This window comes from Pan troglodytes, chromosome 20, assembly GCF_028858775.2.
Source record: "Pan troglodytes isolate AG18354 chromosome 20, NHGRI_mPanTro3-v2.0_pri, whole genome shotgun sequence".
Lineage (NCBI taxonomy): Eukaryota > Metazoa > Chordata > Mammalia > Primates > Hominidae > Pan > Pan troglodytes.
This window is the reverse complement of record NC_072418.2, coordinates 31954727-31979440: the sequence shown is the minus strand read 5'-3', so window position 1 is coordinate 31979440 and position 24714 is coordinate 31954727. Positions and strand designations below refer to the sequence as shown.

Here is a 24714-nt window from a genome sequence, read left to right as displayed (position 1 = left end):
AAAGTGCTGGGATTACAGGAATAAGCCACCGCACCTGGCCATATATTTGCTTATTTATTTATTTATTTATTTTTATTTTATTTTATTTTATTTTTTGAGACGGAGTCTTGCTCTGTCAGCCAGGCTGGAGTGCAGTGGTGCAATCTTGGCTCACTGCAAGCTTTGCCTCCCGGGTTCACGCCAGTCTCCTGCCTCAGCCTCCCAAATAGCTGGGACTACAGGTGCCCACCACCACGCCTGCCTAATTTTTTTTGTATTTTTAGTAGAGATGGAGTTTCACCATGTTAGTGAGGATGGTCTCGATCTCCTGACCTTGTGATCTGCCCACCTCAGCCTCCCAAAGTGCTGGGATTACAGGTGTGAGCCACCGCGCCCAGCCTATATTTGCATTTTTAACAAGTTCCGTGGTGATGCTGAGCCTGCTGTTTCAAAGCCCACTCTCAGAGACCATTGTCCTACTCTACAGTAAGGCACACTAGCAGGAAGTCAAGAGGGCATCCAGTCAGTGAATCTGCAGAACATTTATATGTAGGGGATTTTATTTGGAGCTTGAAATCAAATGTAAAAGAAGTGTCAAATATAGGGACCCAACTACACTGAGAGAACACAGTGCCCTGTCCTTGATCTCAGGAACAACCCATATATCTCAGAAGACCCAGAAAGCTGGAACATACCTGGGGCTGTGTTTTTAGCTGTTTGATATGGGCATGGGTGGTGCCAATCACTCCGTGTGAAATCGTAAGGAAGTTGGCTTTGTACCAGGGATCCCAAATTGTGATTCCTGAAAAACAACCCAAACCCACCTCCAGCCTGCTGTCTTCCTCCTCTGGAGTGGGACAGGCATGCACCATAGCCAAAGACCCCCGGGTACATCTGCCTCTAGGATAACTCTATGGAGGCTGCTCAAAACGACTTAATTCCTGTTCTTCACAAACCCCGAGGAGGCACACGGGGAGAATGGCCCATGCTAATGACAGCATTTTCTCTTTTCAAGTTCAGTCAATTTATCCTTTTGCACCCACCTCCATTCCTCATCTCTCCTTCCTCCACTCCAAATCTGGGTCAGCTGGGAACCACATCACAAATATGGTCCATCTATACTTCTGGGGGTTCAGGGAGCAGTCACCAGCCTCCTGCCACCTGGAGGCAGTAAGACGCCCAAGGTCGGGGGAGCCTGACGTGCTAACGCCTGACTACGGAAAGCAAACACCATGTCCAAAGGCAGAATTGCTGCTGTATCAGTCAGGATACTGATGCAGGAATCAGAAACCACTCCAGCTATTTCAAGAAAAGGGGGTGAATACTGGAAATGAGGCGCTTCCAAAACCCCTGGAAGGCCTGCAGGGGCAGGCTCTGTAGGACTGGGACCCAGGACCTCACCGCAGAACTGGCCCATCCGGAAAACTGCATGCTGCTTTTGCTATAATCACACAGGAGGTGAATCGTCATGTCTTATCCTAAGCACTAGCTCCAGGTTCCACCAGCTTGGCAGTGATACGGGGATCAAGCAGCGCCTCTGCACCTGCTGCACACACACCAGCGAAACGGCTGCCTCCCCTCTTTCATGCAACTTGGCTGCAAGTCAAGTCTCATAGGACAACACCTGGTTGGTGGAACCTCAATCAGATACAGAGCCCTAGCTGGGAGGGGCCTTGGAGTTGGAGTTTTGCTTCCCCCACCCCTGCAGTAAAGGAACACCCACTAGAAAGGACTAGAACAGATGTCGGGTGAACCAATCTACTGTATCCCTCCTGGGGCCTGGGGCCTCAGAACGCTTAGTGTCCAAAGTAAATTCACCACAAACTGGTCAAGAACAAAGCAGATTTACCGCTTCATAAAACTAGAAAATCAAACACATATGTGACTTTCAGGTGTGGTTTGATCCAGGGACTCAGAAAAAAAAGTCACTGGAGCTTCATGTCTATCTCTTGACCCGGCTTCCCAGCCTAGGTCTCGGGCTTCAGCTTTTGGATAAAGGATTTAAAAAGGCACCATCTCCCCATCCCCCCAGCATCCAGTCCACTGGGAAAAAGTCATTGCTCTCAGTAGCACCTGTGCTCATCCTGGGGACATTCTCATGGGACCGGCTTGGGTTACAAGATGTGCCATGAAGTAATCACCATCTCCAGGGGTATCTGAAGGGCTGATTGCTCCAGGCACCTTGAACCAGAGGGCCCCAGAGCCTACCTGGAGCATGTGGACTAAGCCTGGCGTTGGTGTTGGTTTTCTGGGAGACCATATGTTTGACCTTGAAGACAGAAAAACACAACACACTCACCTCTTCTGGGATCTCCTGCCATCCCCTGCATCTCTTCCATCCCCTCCTGCCTTCTATACTATGAGCGAGTTGGGCCACTAGACACGGCAAATGCTCCCGACAGACCTGGCTCACCTAGATCTGTGAGTCCTCCCCAGCGTCCCTCCTCATTGCCGTTACCGTTTCTTAGAAAACCCTTAGATTCTGGATGGTTTCTTCCTTCTCCCAGCCGTGGAGACTATTTTAGCACAGCCTCGTTTGCATTTCCAACCTGCTTCCCTGTCACTCCCAGCCCTTGCTTCTCTCCTCTCTAATGTATTTGTTTGGTTTTGCTTTAATTTTAATTACACCTTCCAGGGCAGCATCACCAGAAGGTCTCATCGGCGGGTGGATCAGATCGATAAGAAAGTTAAATGATGACACAGAAGACTGACCTCCATAGAGTTCCAGGAGACATAATCCCACTCCCTCAGGGATGACAACCTGAGCTCTGTTTGCAGCTATTCATTTCTGAAACACATTATAATAGTCAACACTAATTAATTGCCTACTACATACAGGCAAAGTGATAAACGCGTTTTATGCTTTGTCCCTCATCCTCCCAACAGCCCTAAAGGGTGTATATGTATTACTGTTCTCATTTACAGAACAAGATTTCAGATTCAGGTGACTGTTACCAAACAAGTGACTGCTGAGGGCTGAAACATGCCAGGCACTTCTAGGTGCTGACAGTGTGGGCAAAAGAAGGTGAGAGCCAGTTTCTGCCTCCCAGGAAAACAACCTGGAGAGACAGTTAGATACTAAAGACAGTGCCAGTATGAGACGGTGTATACTGAACCTCTGAATGCAGAATGCTGGTGCTTGGGCAGATGAAACTCCGGGAATGCTTCCCAGAGGAAGTATGACTTGAGTTGGGACTCAAAGCTCCTCCTTTGCAAGTAGCATCATCAAGTTTAAACATAGCTGATGAAAAATTCTCATGCTTCGTCTAACGTGATGATTGCTTTGGAAGAGAACACAATGTGGACATCAGCCTCTGGCAGAAGCCCATCCTGGGAGCCCCTCTATGCAGTCCCAGGTGAACATCTATCCTCTTCTTAACAGACCCGGCACAATTTGTTCCTGCCACAGAGCTCTGGGTCAGCAACTTTTTCCCGTTATATTTAGAAAAATTAATAAAATGTTTCTCCCCACAGGCTTTGCCAACTGGATGGTGTTATTTCAAATTAAAAAACAAAAGCAAAAACTGCAACAAGGAAGGAGACCAAATTACCCACTTGTGGGAAGGAAGGTGCAGCGATCAATCATGGGGCTCATTCCAGGCTGCTCACAAGCTGCCCCCCAACCCCAACAAGGGTGGGTCTTGGACTCCAATCCTGGCAACTCCCTGAGGTCACCAAGATGTGAGGGATGCCTGGCTGTGCCCCACAAGTGTAGTGCAAGGTCTACAGAATTGCAAACCCCTGCTTTCAAATCCTGATCAGATACTTAGCAATTCTGCATTAACCTCTCTCTGCCCTCTCACTCATTGGTAAAGTGAGAAAGATAATAATATCCATCTCCTCTCATTAAGATGAAGGGAGATGATACAGTAAGGCCCTTATATGGGAACTCGCACATCGTGGGAGCTTAGTAGATGGCACTGATCCTGATTACTGTGGATCACTTTGCTTGCTAATTGATTTTCCTGGGCCCACACTGTTTAATCAAACATGAATCCACTCTCTCTGTCTAAACACAGAGAGAAAAAGGTGCGACGAGAGCAGCACTCAGCATGAAGGGCTCTCTTGTCACAGGCAGCCAGGGGGACTGGATTTCAGGTGGAAGCAGGCTGCTGATCATCTAGGGGGAAACTTCAGCACCCACCTGCCTGAGGGCCTCTGGAAGCCCTGTGATGAGGCTACTGTGTGAGGACAGAAGGCTGATTTCTGTGTAAGGTTCTCCTTTGCCTGTGGAGGGGTAAAGAACCCAAAGTTCCCTGGCAATGGGGACAGTCCCCAGAGCAGGTGGCAGAGAGGCACATTCAGGGCACCCTTCCCCGTGTGCTCCCAGTGGGAACTTCCAACATGGATGCAAGGGGATTATGGAGCCCAGGACGATGTTGAAGACTGGCTCTTCTAATTTCTTAAAATCCAAATGTGCACAAGGATAAAAATCTATTTTTTCTATAACAATCTTTGCAAAAATGATCATCATAATTAATTCCAGATACAATGAATCCAGAAATTTTTCCTAGAGTGTTATTTAATTTTGCAAGACTCATGTGACTTTTAAATATTAGTCTTGGGAAGATAAAATGTTATCCTTTGGGCATCCTCTGTCCACACTGACATCTGCAGAGCTACGGGGTTCTGACTGATCTTCAGCCATTATGTACACACTCTGAATGCTCGCAGTTCTGATCACAAGGCCTCTTTCAGCCACTTCCTTATCCCTCTGGCCCTAGTCTTGAGTTGGAAGACACTACAATGTCTGCCCACTCGTAAAGTGCGAGGTACTCCCGCGTCTGCCTGGTCCTAGCTATGAGGGGAGGCAGCATCTGCACAGACCTGGGCTGTGGGGAATGTAGCATGTGCACAGGCCTGGACTGTGAGGTGCTGTGGGGTCTGCCCAGTCCTGGAGAACAAGGGAAGGGTATGTGTGCACCATCTGGGCCGTGTGGGACTGTGGCGTCCGCACCGTCCTGGGCCTCATGGGACTGTGGTGTCTGCACCGTCCTGGGCCATGGGGAACTGTGGCGTATGCACTGTCCTGGGCTGTGTGGGACTGTGGTGTCTGCACTGTCCTGGGCAATGGAGACTGTGGTGCCTGCCAGTCCTGAGTTGGGAGTGACGATTGACAATTTTGTGTGTGCAGTTCCGGCCAGCCTAAACTCTGAGGGACTACGTCCAACCCAGTGTTCCAGGCCACTGTTCTAGGCTTTGTGGAGATCCAACACCAGGGAGGTAGAAGCGGACCCTGCAGTTTTCATCATGTCCACCTGGAAACTGGCATAGGTCCTCTCCAAATCCAGATCTAGAAACTGACATAGGTCCTCTCCGAATCCAGATTCTCCTGCCTTTCTGGCATTTCTGTTTCCTTTCCTGGTGGACCAGGGGCTTGTTCTAATCTCAGAGACCTTTCTAATGTCGGCATGTCCTCCCCTCAGCTCTCATCAACCCGCCCAGCTCAGCCCACACCTGTGTTCCATATTGATAATGGTCAGAGCAAAAATGAGTTTCAGTGTGGAGGTTTAAACAGGACCAACACAGAAAGAGGGGGGCTTCAGAGGTAATCCATACCAGACCACCCAGAGACCCCAGGATTTCTTTAGCGTGCCAACTGCTGGCTCTGAATGATGGTTGCTGCTTCCTGGATTTGTCACCAGAAGTCCCCATGCAGTTTTAACAACTCCATGAAGGGAAGGTCCAAGCCTCAGGTACTCCCCCGGCTCCCCTGCTTGACCCCACTGTCAGCCGTAAGACTCCTGGACTCGAGGGTCATGGTCCTGGCCTTAGGCAGGATATCGTCCACCCCTTCTGTGACCCCTGCAGACTCTGACAGGAAAGTTCAAGGGGGACAGCAAGTCACTGAGAAGGGGCTGCCCAGGGGAAGGACAAGATAGAAAGGGCCATGCAGAAGACCAGGGTAAATCCTAAAAAAAGGGGTAAATCCTAAAAAAGGCTCCTCACCAGGAGGGCCACGTCATGAGGAAGGGCAAAGAGGAGTTGCCCTTCTATAGAAGCTCATTGCTAGGCAGAGGCAATCACAGATGAGGGCGCGTTCCCAAGTTCCCTTCACAGAAAAGGGCGGGTCATCAGGGCTCCCCTCACAGAGGAGGGCGGGTCCTCGGGGTTCCCTTCACAGAAAAGGTGGGTCCTCGGGGTTCCCTTAACAGAAAAGGACAGGTCCTGGGGTTTCCCTCACGGAGGACAGCAGGTCCCTAGGAGCCCCTGACAGAGAAGGGTGGGTATCCAGGGCTCCCCTCACAGAGGAGGGTGAACTTCTGGGGTTCCTCACACAAGGAGGGAGGGTCCCCAGGGTTTCCCTCAGAGAAAAGGGTGGGTCTCCAGGTCTTTCCTCACAAAAGAGAGCTTGTCCCTGGGGTCCCTCTCACAGAAAATGGTGGGTCCTTAGGGATTTCTTCACAGAGGAGGTCAGGTCCTTGGGGTTCCCCTCACAGAAACTGGTGGGTCCCCACGGCTCCCATCACAGAGGAGGGTGGGTTCTCAGGGTTCCACTCACAACGTAGAGCAGGTCCCCAGGGCTCCCCTGACAGAGGCAGGTGGGTCCTCAGGGTTCTTTTCCCAGTAAAGGGTGGGTACCCAGGTCCTTCCTCACAGAAGAGGGCTGGTCTCCAGGGTTCCCCTCACTGAAAATGGCAGATCCTGTCTTCACAGAAGAGGTCGAGTCTTTGGGGTTCCCCTTAGACAAATGCATGGGTCCTCAGGGCTCCCCTGATAGAGGAGGGCAGGTCCTCAGAATTTCCCTCACAGATGAGGGCAGGTTTCTGTAGTCCCCCTCACAGAGGATGGTGGATCCCTAGGGCTTCCCTTACAAAAGAAGGCCGATCCGGGGGCTCCCCTCACAGAGAAGGGCAGGTCCCCAGGGTTCCCCTCACAGTAAAAGGCGTGTCCTTAGGGCTTCCTTCACGGAGGAGGTCAGGTCCCTAGGGCTCCCATCACAGAAATGTTTGGGTCTCTGAGGCTGCCTTCACAGAGAAGGGCAGGTCCCAGTGGTTCCCCTCACAGTAAAGAGCAGGTCCACAGGTCTTACCTCACAGAAGAGGGCTTGTCCCCAGGGTTCCCCTCACTGATGATGGTGAGTTCTCAGGGCTTCCTACATAGAGGAGGTCATGTCCTTGGGGTCCCCCTCACAGAAAAGGGCAGGTCCTCATACCTCCCCTCACAGAGAATGGTGTGTTTCCAGGGTTCCAGGGTTCCCCATAGAGAAAAGTGTGGGTCCCCGTCTCCTGGCTTGAGACACCCATTCTCCAGCAACAATAATAAAGATCATCTTTGGGTGCCGGAGTGTTCTGGATTCCTGAGACTGGGCCATATGGAGTGTGTAGCCTGCGGGGAAAGGAACCAAACAAAGACCATGGAAAACCATGAGGCAGGCAGGGAACACAGTGCACGTGTGTAAGTGTGTGTGTGAGAGAGAGACAGTGTGCGTGTGAGTGTGTGTGACTGTGTGTGTGCTTGTGCATTTCTGTGTATGACTGTGTTGAGTGTGTGTGTGTGTGTGAGTGTGCATGTATCTGTGTGTGTTGAGTGTGTATGCGTGAGAGAGTGCATGTGTGAGTGAGCGCCTGTGAGTGCATGCGTGTGTGTGTGTGTGTTATATACGCACTTGTCAGGAAAGGCTTCACTGACAAGCTGTTACCCGAGCCAGGACCTGAGATATTAAGGGAGGGAGCATTTCATGAAGAGAGAGGAGGCCACCAAATAATGGTAGGAAAAAGTCCCTGAGAGTGAGGTGTGGTGGGGACAGGGGGAAGTGGTGCTTTAGAAAGGGCAGGTCAAGGCCCCTCACTTAAGTATGCAGATCAGATTTCCCTTCCTCCTGCTGTTTTAATCTAGGACGGTTTCTGGCTTTAAGTGGTTAAATGTTCCTTTAAATTGGTTTATCCTTGTATTTAACAGTATTTTGGCAACCAGCACATAGATCTCTATTTTTTGGCTTAAGAAACTAGGGATACAAAAAAAAATTATTAAAAACTAATATAATAGGCCCCAAATGCCAAAGACCATTTTATTTTATTTTTAATTTAAGAAAAAGAATTTCAACTTTTATTTTAGATTAAAGGGTGCAGGTGCAGGTTTGTTACATGGGTATACTACACGATGCTGAGGTTTGTGCCACAAATGATCCCATCACCCACATAGTGAGCATAGTACCCAGTGGATGATTTTTCAGCCCCCTCTTTTCCTGCCCCATCTGGTAGTTCCCAGTGTCTGTTACTCTCATCTTTATGACCATGTGGGCCCAATGTTTAGCTTCCACTTATAAGTGAAAATATGTGATATTTGGTTTTCTGTTTCTGTGTTAATTCGCTTAGGATAATGGCATCCATCTCCATCCATGTTACAGCAGAGGACATAATCTCATTCTTTTTTATGGCTGCATAGTATTTCATGGCATATATGTCCCACACTGTCTTTATCCAGTTTACCATAGATTGATTCCATGTCTTTGTTATTGTGAATAGTGCTTCAGTGAACACATGAATGCATGTGTCTTTTTGGTAAAATGAATTATTTCCCTTTGGGTATATACCCAGTGGCAGGATTGCTGGGTCGAGTGGTATTTCTGTCTTTAGTTTCCAAAGACCACCTTGAATCCCACTTGAGTTATTTTATTTTCAGCTTATCTTAAAACCTAAAGGTATTAGTTTGTTCTCCTGTTGCTATAAAGAAATAACTGAGACTGGGTAATTTGTTTTTGAACGGAGTCTTACTTTATTGCCCAGGCTGGAGTGCAGTGGCACAATCTTGGCTCACTGCAACCTCCGCCTCCTGGGATGAAGCCATTCTCCTGCCTCAGCCTCCCAAGTAGCTGGGACTACAGGCATGTGCCACCATGCCTGGCTAATTTTTGCATTTTTAGTAGAGACGGGGTTTTGCCATGTTGGCCAGGCTGGTCTCAAACTCCTGACCTCAAGTGATCACACCACTGCACTCCAGGCTGAGCAACAGAGCAAGACCTTGCCTCATTAATAATAATGATAATACAGAATATCTATGGAGAAAGACGGCCATCCAGAGAGGGGAACCATACAGTCTGCTGCCCAGGACCAGGGCAAAAAGGAAGGGCTCTTATGAACCAGACCAACTGCCTTCAGTCTCTACCCAGGGAGGGTGAGCCATTGATCCAGCCATACAGCTCATTAGAGGCAGGACTAAGGCACAAGCAGGACCCCTGGATCCTGAGCTAGTGTTCCCCTTTCTACCATAGGGCCCTGGCAGACAGTTTTTACTCCTGCCATGAAGCTCTGGAGCCACAGAGAGATGAGGAGTCCCCTGCTTGTCCTGGGGCAGGAAAGAGAGAGGCAAAATCCTGAGAGCTCTTACCCAGAGGTGGAGTCCTGGACTCACAGTCAAGGTCTGGGCCCCATGCACCACGTGGGTCCTAGTTAAAAGGTGGTTGTAGCAGATGCCACCAGAGTCCTCCCGTCTTCCCACAGGACTCCTCGTTCTGGTGCTCTCTGCTCTGACTTCCAACAGCCAGGACCTGCGTTCTTTGGCCTGAAGCCTTTCCCTGGCTGTTAGGATGCTACCAGGTTTGAAGTGATTGAGAATCAGCACCCTTAGGAGTAGCCTAAAAATGACCTACAGGGGCCAGTGGAGAAATACCCCAGCTCGCTGGCCCGTCAACTGGGAAAACTCTGTGTGCCTCCCAGAGTTCCCCACGGCATTCAGCTCCACCCGCGCATGGTGGTGGCTGGCTCCATAGCTGCACCTTACTGTTGGTTTTCCCTTTTCTTCCTAATTTCATCTAAATAAACTACTTGCCCTCAAATCTACATCTCAAGATCTGCTTCTGGGGAACCTACACTCAGATCCTCTTACGTATACAAGAGGATGGAGGCTCCTAAACCTGTCTCTCGGTGTGCTCTGATGATAGCTGTTCCAACCACGAGAAAGTCAGAGTTAACTTAACAGATGTTTATTGAGCACCTAGTATCTGTCAGTCACTTTATCAAATGCAGAAAGAGCCAGACGGGAAAGCGTGACACAAGGTTACTCCTCTCGGGAGACCTTCTAGCTGAGAGTGTGTGGCTTAAGCACCTCAAAGGTAAAACAACTGCCTAACGAAGAAAATATGGCAAGGGCATTTGTCAAGGAAAAATCAAATTTCTCTTTTCCTCTACTCTCACACTCAATGCAGACCACTTCGGTGGCCAGATGCATGGGCGTCCTCCCACACACCGAGCAATTCTCCAGCAGACACCAACTGGGTGTCCTGTATTTTAATTCAATGCTGACTCCTTCTACCTGGAGTTAGACTCAGATTCCACAGTCTAAGGGCTCAGTCTCACAAGGCTGCCCCCACTTCAGATACCAATTACAAGTAGTAAGTTGCCATCTATGCGTCAGACCCGTCAGCTGTAAGTTGGGATTCCCACCACTCCCTTGGGTTTGCTTAATTTGCTAGGATGGCTCACAGAACTCACGGAAGCATGTTTACCGTTTTATTATAAAGGATGTCATCATGGACACAGATGGACAGCCAGAGGAGAAGAGTCACAAGGTAAGGTTTGGGGCGGAGCCTCCATGCCCTCTCTGGGTGTGCCCCCCTCTCAGCACCTCCAAGGGTTCAGCAACCCAGAAGTTCATCAAATCTTGTTGCTGAAGAGTTTTTACAGAGCCTAGTTTCCAGCCTGCCCTCTACTCCTTCCCAGAGGTCTTCAAGGGGCTGAGAGTTCAACTCATTTGGCCTCTCTGGGGACCAGCCCCATCCTGAGAAGATCTAGGGGCCCTAGAAGTCCTTCATTAGCATAAATTCAGGTGTCATGGGAAGGGGCTGATTATGAAAAAGAAAAGATGCACCTATCACTCAGAAATGTTCAAGGGTCTTAGGAGCTCTAAGACAAGAACTGGAAAAAAATCACAAGTAGATTTCTTATTATACCACAGCATTCACGATGTTAGTGTCCACTCACTTATACCACAGCATTCATTACATTAGTGTTCACTCACCACAGCATTCATCACATTTGTATTCACTCACTTATTAGCTATTAATGTGTAGATTTAACAAGCATTGGACTAGGCCACAGAGGCTCAGAAATAAATGACAAGGCGTGGGTCTTGCTGGGGTTCCTGAGGATGTGAGAAGCAGATGCACAGCCTTGGTGTGGGAGTTGGGGTCTTGGGGAAGGCAAGTCCAAGCAGAGCCTGCGGGAACCCCGAGGGGCAACATGGGTTTCCGGGGACAGGGAGCAGTAGGTTAATGTTTTTCCCTCTGTGATGTTTGTTTGCTTCCTGAATTAGGACTAATCTTTATAAAACCTCTGCAAAGGCTTCCGTGGTCCTGTGAAAATCACCCACCATGGTTATGAAGCTTCCAGGAAAACTCACATGCACACAAACTCAATTTTAAACTATTAAAATGAGAATTAATGAGATAATATGTGTGAAATGCAAAGTGGTCTAGGTTGTATAAATTCAGGGAATAATTATGACTGTCGTTCCTAATGCATCCATTCGTATGTTTGTAATTGCTCAATTCTTCAACGTTCTTCAGAGTTTTAATTTTTTTTGGTTTTTTTTTACATCCTGCACGCTCCTCTTCTCATCCCAGTATGAAACCAGCAGACTCATTTTACAACCTTGTTTTGGCAGAGGAGGCCCAAGAGCCTGGCCTCTTTCCCAAGCCGCCACAGAGATATCAGCTTTGGAAATGTGCCCAAAGCTCGTAGCTGGAATGACCTGCATGGAGTCCTAGGAAATGAGCAGGCTTGGACCCAACCCAGCCAGAAGGTCATTCCCCACCCGCTGGTCTCCCCGCCGTGCTTTGGAGCCACCGTCACCTCCAGAGTGTCTTGGTTGCTACCACTATTCTGACCCCAGTTTTTTGTTTTTGTTTTAAAGCCCTTGAGGAGGCACAGCTCTCCCCAGAAGGGCTAATTCCTTGTCTCACAGCAAGACAATTTGTATGAATTTTCACTAAATCTCACCATGGCCTTGACTCCCCACCAGGAAGGGCAACTTTATTTCCCAGTTTCCAGGCTCTGGAAGGCTGTGGATGCCACCAGCATCTCTTCTGTTTTTAAACACCATGTGAGGGTGGTGGGGATTTACAGGGACCACATTGCAAGTACTTGAAACTTGTAAAGGTTCTTTTTATAAATGATTCCTTATCTGGTGACTGTTTGCATTGTGGTTTCTAAATTTGGAGTCCCTTGCATTGTTGCTCACTGCATTTTTAATTGACAGATTTTTGTTGGCCATCTATTGTGCCCTCAGCTCTCGTTACTCATGCACAGATGTAGAGAGTAGGTGTTTGCTTTGAGGAGTTTAGACTCTGGCAGGGGAGAGCCTGTGTGACGCACCTGTCTGTCTCTCCCTCATAGCAGTGAATCATGTGCTGCCTTGATTTAAGTGCCTGTCTCGTCTGTGAGCTGCCCAGGGACGAGGGCCGTACCATTCTGTTTCTGCTCCTAGCCCACTGCCTGACGCAGAGCTCACACTCCAGAGATATGGGCCAAATGGATGGGGAAAGGTGTCTGTGGTGTTATGTGGGCACTTTCTCTGGGGCACAGCACCACGTACTGGGTGTGCAGTTTTGGGTGGAGTGCAGCCCAGCAGCTGGGAATTGGCAGCACTGATCACAGCCATTCCCCCAAGCCCCCCACCTGTATTCCCTGTTGCCTCAACCTGTTAGGTAAGCAATGGTGCCATGGCTTTTCCCAGAATGCTCTGAGGGAGGAAACACGTCCCTGTATAATTCTCTCCTTTCGAAATTAGCTGTTTTCAAGGCAGCATTGTTTGTCAACTGCAAGAAATCGGGCAGGAGGGCTTATCACTCAGAGCTATTTTTCAGGCTGAAGGACACATCCAAACAGCATCCCCAGAGCCAGCAGCGCACTGTGAAAGGAGCCATGGCTGCCATCAACTCCAGGCACTCACAGTGCCTGATGACGGTCTGGCCTGGTTCATGAGGCAGGAGGCTCAGGGCTTCCCAGGGGGTTGGGAATGCCCTTTGCAGGTTCCCATTGTGCGCCATGCACCATGCCAAGTGGCCTTATCTCAGGTATTCCATGAGGTCCTCACAGGCCCAGAGGCAGTCGCTATGTACTGTCAGCCTCATTCTCATTTTGCAGATAAGATCCCTAAGGTGATCCAACTGCAGCTAGCAATCATTAAGTGCTTCCTAGGAACCTAGCAGGGTGCTAAACCCTCCACCTGCATCATCCACCACTTTCAGGGCCTGCTGAGGTAAGGCAAGAGTGCTGCCCTGGGTGTGAAATGTAAGGAGACCCTCACTCTTAGGCTCCTGCAAGTGCAGGGCTGGCTACTGTCAGTTTTTGTGCCCCAGGCGCTTCTCTTGCCTCACCTTAGCATCTCCCCTTCCAGAAAACATCCCTGCAAGGTAGATATGATTATACTCATTTACTGATGAGGAAATGAGCTTTGGAGAGTGGCTTAGTTTATCCAAGGACACAAAGGTCGCAGAGCCTGGAGTTAGCCTCCCAGCCCTATGTCCCTAACCACTGTACAACCCAATGTCATTCTGCAGGTGCATGATGGAGCTCATGATGGCCTCATGTTGCCTTGCTGAAACAGCACAGATGCCGCGTGAGTGGGGCACTGCCCTGGCAGTTGTAGAAAGTAGGTGTTTGCTTTGAGGAGTTCAGACTCTGGCAGGGAAGCCTGTGTGATGTACCTGTCTTTCTGGGCCCTGAGAAGACCTGAGTGTCCAAGGCCCCTCTCCACTCATGAGGCTTCTGGCCCAGGCTCAAGCAGCTCTGGTTTTTTGGCTGATTTCCTGCCACATGGGTGCCATGCACTCTAGGCAGAGGCTGTCCACACTGAACCTGCAGACAGTTTAGCCCCAAAGAGCAGGCTTCTAGAGCTACATAGCTTCCTCAAATCCCAGCATCTCACTGCCTCGCTGAATGGCTGAGGCAAATTCCTTAATCTCTCTGTACTTCAGTTTCCCCGTCTAGAAAATGTGTCCTAGGTCACATGTTATGGAGGTTATGTGTATGACAGCAGGGAATTTCCTCATTCACTCATTTGCTACTATTTAAGTTTGACAACTTCTTGAAAAGTTTTTCCTGCACAGTGCACTGACAAAACCATTCACCAAGACCATGGCGTTGCAGTAAAAACAGCTTAATAGACATGAGGCCAGCCACATGGAAGAGAGAGTTATCACTTAAATCAGTCTCCCTGAAGGCTTGTGGAGGTTAGAGTTTTTCAAGACTAGTTCGATGAGCAGAGGAGGGAAGGAGGAATGTTGATTGGTTGAAAATGAAATCATAGGGGTGTGAAAAACAATCCTCATGCACTGAGTTCACCTCTGGGTGGGGCCACAGGACCAGCTGAGTCATGAGTCTGAGGTGTGGGTGGTAGGGTCAGTTGGTTGCCAAAATTGCAAACGTCTAAAAAGACATCTCAAAAGGGTTGTACAGTGGATAGGGTCATAGGACTGGGAACCTAACTTTGTGTCCTTGGGTGAGCTAAGCCACTCTCCAAAGCTCATCCTCTCATCAGCAAATGAGCATAATCATCTCTACCTTGCAGGGTTGTTTCCTACAGAAGAGGAGATGCTAAGGTGAGGCAAGAGAAGTGCCCAGGGCACAAAAAAGACAACTTATTGGGAAGGTCCAACAGGAATTCACTTACACCTCCACCTTTGTAGTTCTGCTATTCACTGTACTGTGTGGTAGACGTAGCATGTTGCCGCTGAATACTAGCATTGCTTTTGGAAAATTAAAATGCCCATCATCTCTTAATGCACTAGAAATAGGAAATTAGGAACACAAGTCCAAGCCTAAAATTTTAGTACTTCTCCATGCAGACTAGTGCACATGTGAAAGGGCATTCAGTTTGTCTAGATAGTGATGCAGAGCGTTGGATCATTCATAATTGGCTATATTCTCCAGAAAGTCTAGTGAAAATGTTATGCCCTAAGTAACAGCAGAGTAACATGAAAACAGAGTTATTAAAAAGTGCCAGGCACTCTTGGTGCCTCCTCGGAGAGTTGTCAGGGTTATTTAGGTTGCTATATGTGGAAATGCTTCCAAGAACGCCTGGCACTTTCTTACTACTTTGTTTGTTCTTCTTACTATTTGGCAAATAGACATATTCAACACACACAGTGTTAAGAATGTGAACTAATTATCAATATTTACGAATCCAAGGAATTTATGTAATTACGTGGATTTCCAGCTTCTATGAGAAGTCAGAAGTTTTGCCAGTGCTGGGTTGACATGTCCGAGTTGTCGGCAAGCTTCCTCCTGCTGCCAGGGTCTTCCTCCCAGATGCTCAGGTGGAAATGCCACTCACCTGGCCCCATACAGCCCGTGAGTCTGCACCTCCTGATTTAGTCTTTGCTGCACAACTGGCATAGGAGCCAGCAAGATGCAGTCGCTACTTCTGAGTTGAAGCAACAGAAAAAAAAAATTCAGGCTAGGATATGAGTCTGGAGAGTGTGACCTGGAGTGAGAGCCTTGCGAGGAGACTATACACTCTGGACTGAGACTGGATGGACGCCCTTTGTCTAGCGTGTCTTCTGACTGTGGAAATCATAGGTCTCCGCTGAAAGCTTTAGTCAAGGGAATGTTGCCAGCTTGAAGGGGTAGCCTACGCTCTGATCTGTCCTCACCTGTTAACTTACAGCACTTGAAACTATCCAGGTACTTGGTCACACCTTTCTGGTCATCTCTCAAGGACAGATCATGCAAAGGACACAAAAAAGATGTCCAGCCTGGTCATTTGGCACCGGCAAGCTAAGCTCCTCCCCAGGGACACAAGGTCCTGCCAGGCTGACCCCTGCCCACCCTCCTGACCTTACTTCCTGGTTACTTTCACCCTGCCCCCAGGCCTCAGCCATACTGTTCCTCCCCTGTTCCAGGAAGTTTCAATTGTTTTTCCCTCTCCCTGGCTCACTCTCCCCTGCACCCCCTTCTCATGGCTGCCTCATTCTCAGCTAAAATGTCCCCTCCTTGAACTGTTCCTGAACCCCAGTTCCTGTAACCACCTCTGCAAAGAATATGACAATCAGAGAAACTTAGTATGGCTGACTCCATCTTGCTTCTCATCTGCAGCCTGTCCTCACTCATTCCTGGGCGTAGGCCAGGCTAACCATGGAAAGAATGTAGTTGATAGTTTAAAACAAGGATGATAATAACCTTTCTTAAAACGAAGCCACCTTTAAAAAAAATGAAAGCCCACAAGATTAGGATTATGAGGGACTGAATTCTGCTAAGACATAGGCATAGTCAAACAATAACCAGCCATTGTTTCCGAAGTCACATTTGTGACCTACCCAGTTGCTCCTGTAGATAACATCACTATTGCAGGACCCAAGTTTGGCCTTTTGAGATGCGTTTTCATACTTTTGTAGTTTTGGCAACCAACTGACTCTACCTAGACCCTCGACTCATGACTCAACTGGTCCTGTGGCCCCACCCAGAGGAGAACTCAGTGCATGAGGACTGTTTTTCAAACCCTTATGATTTCATTCCCAACCAACCAACATTCCCCCTTCCCTCTCCTGCTCACTGAACTATCCTTGAGAAACTCTAACCTCCACAAGCCTTCGGGGAGACCGATTTAAGTGATAACTCCCTCTTCCGTGTGGCTGGCCTCATGTCCATTAAGCTTTCTTTACTGCAACACCACAGTCTCGGTGAATGGTTTCGTGGGTGCAGTGGGCAGGAAGAACTTGTCGAGCAGTTAAATTCTTCATAGCCACTTCCTATCACATCACTATTTCATTTCTGTTGTGGCTCTTATCACCCACAGGAATTATTTCATTTACTGACCTTCTCCCCTCAGTAGGTTTCCCCAGGCAGGAACCTCAGTGCCTTGTTCACCTCTGATAACCCCATGCTTGGAAGGTGTGTGGACACACAGCTGACAGAGTAGCATGTCTGGATGAACGGTCTGCATGTTTACCATTCAGTGTCCTTGGTAACTGTCTGTTAAATGAACGCATGAATTGAGAAGAGTTTTATTTTAAGAGACAAACATGTACCCAGTCAATAGTGTAAGGACAGGGTGCCTCCAGAAAAATGCAATCAAAGTGGGAGGGCACATGGCAGGAGAGTCATTCATTCTATCCAGAAGATCAGGGACTTCCTGGAGGAGACGGCATGAATCATCCATCTGAATCAAAAGAGATCAGCAAAAAGGCAGCAAAACAAGCCTTGAATGGATATCTCTCAGGCAGACATAAGTATGCTCACAGAGGACTATCAAAGATCTCTTGAAAGAAGTCTTTCCAAATTCCATGCATCTGAAGAGTGTGTTGCTTCTGCCTCATGGAAATGAAGCAAGGTAGAAATTAAGATAGTATGTAACCTTGCACGTTTCTCTGCCATTTTGAAGCACATTCAATACAATTTTATGCCATTGCTCTGCCCAATTGATTTATGTTTCACTATAGGAAGCTCCATATTCTATTTTCTATGCAGGTGAGTCCTTTCTGTTTGATTAATGGTTGACTCCATGCAGCATTTTTGTGGCCAGTCCTGGAAATCCAGGCAAGCAGTTCTTGCACAGGAATACAGATTCCCTCTGACAGCACCATTTCATCAGACAGTCGGATGTTATCTCAATGCCATTCCATCCCTCTTGATTCCTTTGTTGGGAGCTTTAAAGCCTGCTACAATAAGAGAACAGTGTTCGGCATTCAGCACACACATGCACATCTACACACTCACACACACAAACATGTCAATTAATGAAGAAGTCTTGGTGTAAAATGTCTCTGCTTTTCCTGCTGTGGTTGGATAAATGTTTCTCTTGGCCTGTGACCCGATCTGTCTTCCCAGTTCTTTTTCCCTGTCTTAGGCACACTTTTCCACATTTATCGAGTCCAGGATTTGTATGCAGGGAATTTACTAAGAAAATATGCTCTGGGGGACCCCATAGGAAGTCGGGGAGTGGACTCAAAGAGGAGCCCAGCAAAGATGGTGCTTCAGAAGTTACAGCTGCAGTCTGATGCTGAGGAGGACTCTGCTATATAAATTACACCTGGGAATTTGTGGATGTGGCACAAACACACTTCCAGCCTCTGCTCTTGAAGGTAAAGTGGCCCTAACCTGAAGGCAGCATTTGGGCTGCTGGAAGATAAAGCAAACGGAAGCCGAGGGGAGGGAATCCCAAGAGATGGAGCAAACCACCAACACCGGCCCTTAGAGCTCATTCCCCTTCCTTTCCTTCCTCCCTCCTTCCCTCTCTCCCTCTTTCCCTCCCTCCCTCTTTCCTTTCAATTTCTGTGGGCAGGGAGGTTAATGCCAACAATCATAGCTAGTGTATTGCTTTTTATTTTTTTCAAAAAGCAAAAGCATAAGGTGATCAGTTTACTGATGGAGAATCTGAGGCTCAGGAAAGCAAAATACCATAGTTAACCAAGGCCACAAGGCCAGTCGGTGGCAACACAGGATCTAACTTGCAGCTTGCAGCTCAGTGTACCAGGCAGTCTTTGAACTGCACTGAGCAAAGTGGTTCCAGAACTTCACAGGTTGCCTGAGAGGAAGCAGCTTCATCCGCTCAGGCATATGTGACATTTATGTGCATAATATGCACATTGCAGCAGACACCCACTTACGACATTCTTAATGATGTCACACGCCTGCATGCAGCCCCTGGGACATTTCTCACCCTGGCCCAAGCAGTAGATCCTGTGATCTGACAGCTTCACTTTAATACATCTAATAAAATTAAATGGCATCATATAAAATTAAAGCCATAATTAAAAATTAATTAGCATGTACTATCTGGCAGCCTCAGTATCTACTGTAGCATCTTAAACACTACTCATATAGCTTTATTGACTGGAAAAAAAAGACAAAGTGCAAAATAAAACTAGCAAGCTAGCTGTCCATGGGTGAAAGCAGCAGGACTGTCAAACTGCAAATGCTACAACAAAGTGTCAGATCTGATGCTTTGGAAGCGTGTTTTGGCAAGGGAAAGTCAGGGCAGGAGATATTGACCTCAACAATAAACATGCCTCTGAGAGCCCTTCGTAGAAGAGCAAATGTTTGCTTTAGACATGGAATGTTGGTGGGGTTTTAACCCTCTTGGGGAGGTTTCAAGTGCATAAAAAGTCCAATCGTGAATATCAACAAAAAACCTAAATGTTTTTCTTTTCAATGGAATGGGAGGAAGTCAATAGTCAGAACTCACCTGGTCATCTCTCTCCACATGGTTTGCTAATAGGGAATTGCAGGCAGGCAGCACATTTTTGTTTCAGACAAAGGAACAAGGACATCATCTCCTATGTTTCCAGAGTACTCTTCATTTCTTTTCTACATTTGTAAACTTCCTGTAAGGTTGGTTTTCAATGTTTTGATTATTTGTTCTGCATTAATAAATAAGTAAGGTTGTTTTCCTGTTTGTCATCATCAGTTCTACTAAGGCAGAAATATAAGGAAGTGTTTTGTGTCTTCCCCCGCTGCCCAAATAATTCTTAAACTTGGTTTATGCAAATGAGGTGCTAGAGAATTTTAGAAGATGCTAGACCTTAAATTTTCCTAGGGAAGCTGAGTGTGGACCAGATGAGGAAACTATCGAACAGAGATGCAGAAACAAAGCTAGACCTCAATTAATCAAGTCAGCGTTGTTGTGATCCACCATTGGTAACTACCACTTGCTGACTGTCATCTTTGCCAGCCATGGTGTTAAGTACTATATGTAAATAGCCTGGTAAGATTGGCACTGATATTATCTTTATAAGGTGGATGGCAGCACCCAGGCTCAAAGCACATGTTACTTTCTTAATGATCACATGGTTAGAAAAGATCAGTGCAAGGATGCAAATCTGGGTGACTTAACTTTGCCTCTGGAATGCTGCCCTCAACTTCTCCTTCAATTCAGGACTGTGAAAAACTAATATATCAGGAGCTCTGAGAACCTAGTAAGAAATGCTGGTGTTAGAGAAAGAACCAGGAATGTTCATGCGGCTTCACTAACTCAAGCAGGAAAAGGTCAACCCTTTTTTTTTTTTTTTTTTTTCTGAGACGGAGTCTCACTCTGTCACCCAGGCTGGAGTGCAGTGATGCGATATTGGCTCACTGCAACCTCCGCCTCCCAGGTTCAAGCAATTCTCCTGCCTCAGCCTCCCAAGTAGCTGGGACTACACGCACCCGCCACCATGCCCAGCTAATCTTTTGTATTTTTTTAAGTAGAGACAGGGTTTCACCATATTAGCCAGGATGGTCTCGATCTGCTGACCTTGTGATCTGCCCGCCTTGGCCTCCCAAAGTGCTGGGATTACAGGCGTGAGTCACCGCGCCCGGCCCGAAAAGGTCAACCTTCATAAGCACATTTGATGCCACCTTACTGCAGACAAAACGCTAGAGGGAGTTTTAACTCAAATTTCTTTATTGCTTTAGAGCTTTCAAAGCACTTTTACATCTCCCGGTCCTTAGCTCCTCTGTGTATGACCTCTGGGGATACTGAGGCTCAGAGAAGTGAAACCTCATGGCCATGGCTACTCAGTGAAAAAGTGACAGACCCAAGGTTTAAACTGTGGACTTCTGCTGTCAAATGCAGAGGTTCACAACCTGGTGTTTCCAAAAGAAGACTGCAAAGACATGGAGAAACAGTTACTGCATGTTCCAAACCCAAATGATGGCTCATGTTTAATTGTATGTATGGAAAACCCAGGTATAGATGATGTGAATATGAGAATGCAGGTGTACTTTCAAGGAACTTTTGATGTGACTGTAGTGAAAACTACAGTGAGCAAAGCTCCCCTGAGATGGTAGCAAAAAGAAAGAAAGAGAGAGAGAGAGAGAGAGAGAAAGAGAGAGAGAGAGAGAGAGAAAGAAAGCAAGCAAGGAAGGAAGGAAGGAAAGAAAGAAAGAGAAAGAAAGGAAGAAAGAAAGAAAGAAAGAAAAAAAGAAAGGCTTTTTAGCTGAAGAGTTCCCATGTACATACTATTGTTTCTTAATAATCCGAAGAAGAATTCCAAAAGGTCTCATTGCAAAACATTGCAGAGTGGGAAAAAAAAAAAAAAACCTTCAGTGTTCTCTATAACTAATTTAATCCCTCAAACACAAAGGTTGGCTTTGAAGTCACACAATTAAAAACTAAGCATTGCCTTTGTTGGAGGTAAGTTAAAAGTGCTGAGCCTCAGGCTCTTTTCATGTGTGAATGGAGTGATCATTTCTCTGAGAGCAGGAAAACGTGTGAATCATATCATGGCCTTCTGCTACCAACAAATACTGCTATTCACATCCCAAACCTTCTCCACTTTTACCCTAGAGAAGAGAAAGTTTGCCAGTGTCCACGTGAAAATGATGATGTTGCTGTTTTGTTTTCCCTGATTTACATTTTTCATGTTCTTTGGATGTTGGTGGCAAGAACACAGGTTTTTAACCCTGACTAAACTGGATTCAATGCCATGCTTTGCCATGTACTATCTTTCTGGCCTTAGGCCATTTATTTAAACTCTCAGTCTCAATTCCTCAACCGTAAAATGGAAATTAAAAGCTACTTCATAGTTGTTATGATGATTAAGGGAGATATTATTGTGCAAAGCCCTGCTTCTGAAAGCATGACTTACACAGCAGCATCTTCAGCAACCCTGGAAACTTGTTGGAAATGATGACTCCGAGGTTCCACCCAGACTTGCTGTACAGGAACTTGCATTTTAACAATACCTTGGGTGATTTCTTTGCACATTATGGTTTAGAAGCACTGATATACAGCACATTGTATTGGTTTCTATTGCTGCAGTAACAAATTATCTCAAACTTTAAAACAACACACAGGTATTATCTTACAGTTATGGAGGTCAGAGGTCCAAAATCCATGTCATTAGTCTAACATCAAGGTGTCTGCAAGGCTGGCTTGTTCTGGAGGCTCTAGGGAAGATCTGTTTTCCTACCTCTGGTTGTCTTCTGGGGGCTGCCCACATTCCTTGGCCCACAACCCCTTCCCCCATCTTCAAAGCCAGCAAGTGGCACAGCATCATCTCATCTCCCTCATGGACTCTGATCCTCCTGCCTCCCTCCTATGAGGGCCATTGTGATTATATCTTCCCCACTTAAGTAATTCAGAGAAGCTTTTCCATCTCGAGATCCTTAACTTAAATCAGCAAAGTTTTCATTGCCCGGGTAAGGTAACACAATCACAGGTTCTGGGGATCAGAGGATGTGGACGTCTCTGCAGGGCCATCATTTAGCCTAGTAGGTCCTTATGGAGGTTGACTATTGTTTTAGTCCATTTTGCCTTAATATAACAGAATTCCACAGAGTGAGTAATTAATTTTTTAAGACATTTTTTGGCTCATGGTTCTAGAGGCTGGAAAGTCCAAGAACATGGCATCAGCACCTGGTGAGGGCCTTTGTGCTGCATCACAACTTGAAGGAAAGCAGAAAGGCAAGCAAGAGTAGGAGTGAGAAAGGGAAGAGGGCTGAGCTTTCTTCTTTTACCAGGAGCCCATCCTCCTAATAACTAACCCACTCCCAAGATAACAGCATTCATCAATTCTGGAGGGCTCTGCTCTCATGACCTAATCACCTCCTAAAGAACTCACCCCTAATACTGTCACAATGACAATTAAATTTCAGCATAAATTTTGGGGGAGACATTGAAACCATAAAAGCTATTATGCTTATCACCACTATCTGCTCTCCTCCTTCTCCCCCTCACTTTTCTTAACAAAAGGTCTTCATTAACTAGGAAAGCCCATTTGACAAGTGCTCTGGTTAATCAAAGCTTTTTACACCTATGGTCAGCATTCCATCAACTAGGAGGATATGGCTTTGTTCACAAATTGCTTTAGACACTAGATTGTAAGAAGAGTCAAATACAGTAGTGGGCTCTCAAGATGCTGAGTCACAAAGCCTGGATTCAAATTCTGACATTCCCACTTATCAGCTCATTAGCCTCAGGCAATTTCCTTCACCTCTCCAAGCCCCAGTTTTCTTCTTGTAAACCAGAAGTAACAATAGGCCCTGCCTCAAAGAGCTCAGGGAAGATTAAGGAAAATGAGAGCTCCTGGTAGCTCTTGGTGTCCAATATAGACTAAGAGTATCTTGTTTTCCCTCTCAAGGGCTTGGTGTGGGGCTGGCCTAGAGCCAGTGTGCAGCAATCCCTTGGCAAGTCTCTGATGCATAGCAAATTGAGATCATATCTCTCTTAGCAAGTCCCCAATCATCTTTGGGAATTCTGAAGATCATGATTTTTTTTTTTTTTTGACAGGTTGTTTCTCTGTCACCCAGGCTGGAGTACAGTGGTGTGATCCTGGCTCACTGAAGCTTTGAACTCCTTGGTTCAGGTAATCCTCTCACTTCAGACTCCCAAGTAGCTGGGACTACAGGTGCACACCACTATGACTAATTATTTTAATTTTTGTTTAGATGGGGTCTCACTGTGTTGCTGAGGCTGGTCTCAAACTCCTGACATCAAGCAATCTTCCTGCCTTATTCCCCCAAAGTGCTGGAATTACTGCACCAGGCCTGAAGGTCATGAATTTCAAGTTTTCCATGGCACCAAGTCTCTGATCTTTCTTTAACTTTTTCTGAATTTCAAGGCCTATTGGTGAAGGCATCCCATGATGGCAATAAATGTTCATAGTTCTGGAAAAACAAAGAAGCCTCAGAATTATGATGTAATTCAGCCAAGATGAGTCTTTAAATACAGCAGCTAAGTTAAGAATCCACTAAAAAATCAGTCCTTAAGGTAAACACAGACACCATGAATAGATCAAAGTGGAATTATGATCTCGTTGAGTGCAATAATGATGGTGAATTGACTAAGAAAAAATCAAAGTTGGACACAAACTCATGAAACAAGATGTTGAACTAGTAGTTACACACATTGAGTTCTAAGGCCTGCTGTCTCCTAAGATTACCTAGAACAGTGCCCTTTGAAGCTGTGGCATCTTAGAAATAGAGTCTTGAGCCTCTCAAATCCATGCCACTGTGCCCCATTTCCCCATCGCCCCACAATACAACACACACACATTTTCTATCTTAAAATTTTTAGGTGAAATTCATCAGAAACTGCCACTATCTGTTTCAGTAGGGTGAGTAGAGTGCTTTATGGTCCTAAGGCAGTTGCCCTGCTTTCAAAGCTAACAATAATTTAAATGTACAAAAATGCAAATGTTCCAGGAAGTCGTAGTCTACTTCCCTAGAAGTCACTGCATGATCAGTTAAAAACAAAAATTATTAAAATAAAGATAAGATGCAGAAACTTGGGAGATGCCTTTGGCCATAAGTACAGGCCATATGCTAACACAAGCTTTGTTGGTCTTTGAGAAACAAAGAGGCTGCTATTAGCAACATTTTTCTCTGGGTGATCCTAAAAGATGGGGGTGGAAGAGATGCTTGATCTTCTGCCATTACTTTCAATTCCTTGACCTTCAGAGTTGAATTGCGGGCCTCTGTGTCAAGCAGGTCTATGGACTAGAAGTTTTAGAGATAGTCCCAGGGACAGAGGCAACTCATGCAGCAAAGTGCCTTTCCAGGTCATGACAACTTATACAAACCCTACCATTCAACTTAGAGGCCCATGTTTGGGTTCAGAATCAGCTCATTTTCAGGGAAGAGGCTTTTTAACCATTATCCCACTGGTCCTTGGCTGGCTTTGAGACCAGGTGGGTGAAATGTTGAGATCTGTAGTGGATCTCAATGACTGTTTTTTTGAGAGAGAGAGAGTCTCATTCTGCCACCCAGGCTGAAGTGCAGCAGCATGATCTTGGCTCACTGCGACCTCCACCTCCTGGGTTCAAGTGATTCTCACGCCTCCACCTCCTGAGTAGGTGGGACCACAGGTATATGC

At 46.8% G+C, this 24714-nt stretch overlaps 2 long non-coding RNA genes across 2 annotated transcripts; one reads left to right on the top strand and one right to left on the bottom strand.

The window, feature by feature from the left end:
• Nucleotides 1-392: 392 nt before the first annotated feature.
• On the bottom strand, nucleotides 393-6988 carry LOC134809043 (uncharacterized). The gene is made up of 3 exons (XR_010153564.1): nucleotides 6482-6988; nucleotides 2692-2767; nucleotides 393-2248 (listed from the first exon to the last, which is right to left on the bottom strand). It is a non-coding gene; the product is annotated as an uncharacterized LOC134809043 (long non-coding RNA).
• On the top strand, nucleotides 6102-23511 carry LOC107969713 (uncharacterized). Its single transcript, XR_001711718.2, has 5 exons — nucleotides 6102-6202; nucleotides 10442-10489; nucleotides 17848-18001; nucleotides 23131-23206; nucleotides 23289-23511. It is a non-coding gene; the product is annotated as an uncharacterized LOC107969713 (long non-coding RNA).
• The last annotated feature ends 1203 nt before the right edge of the window (nucleotides 23512-24714 follow it).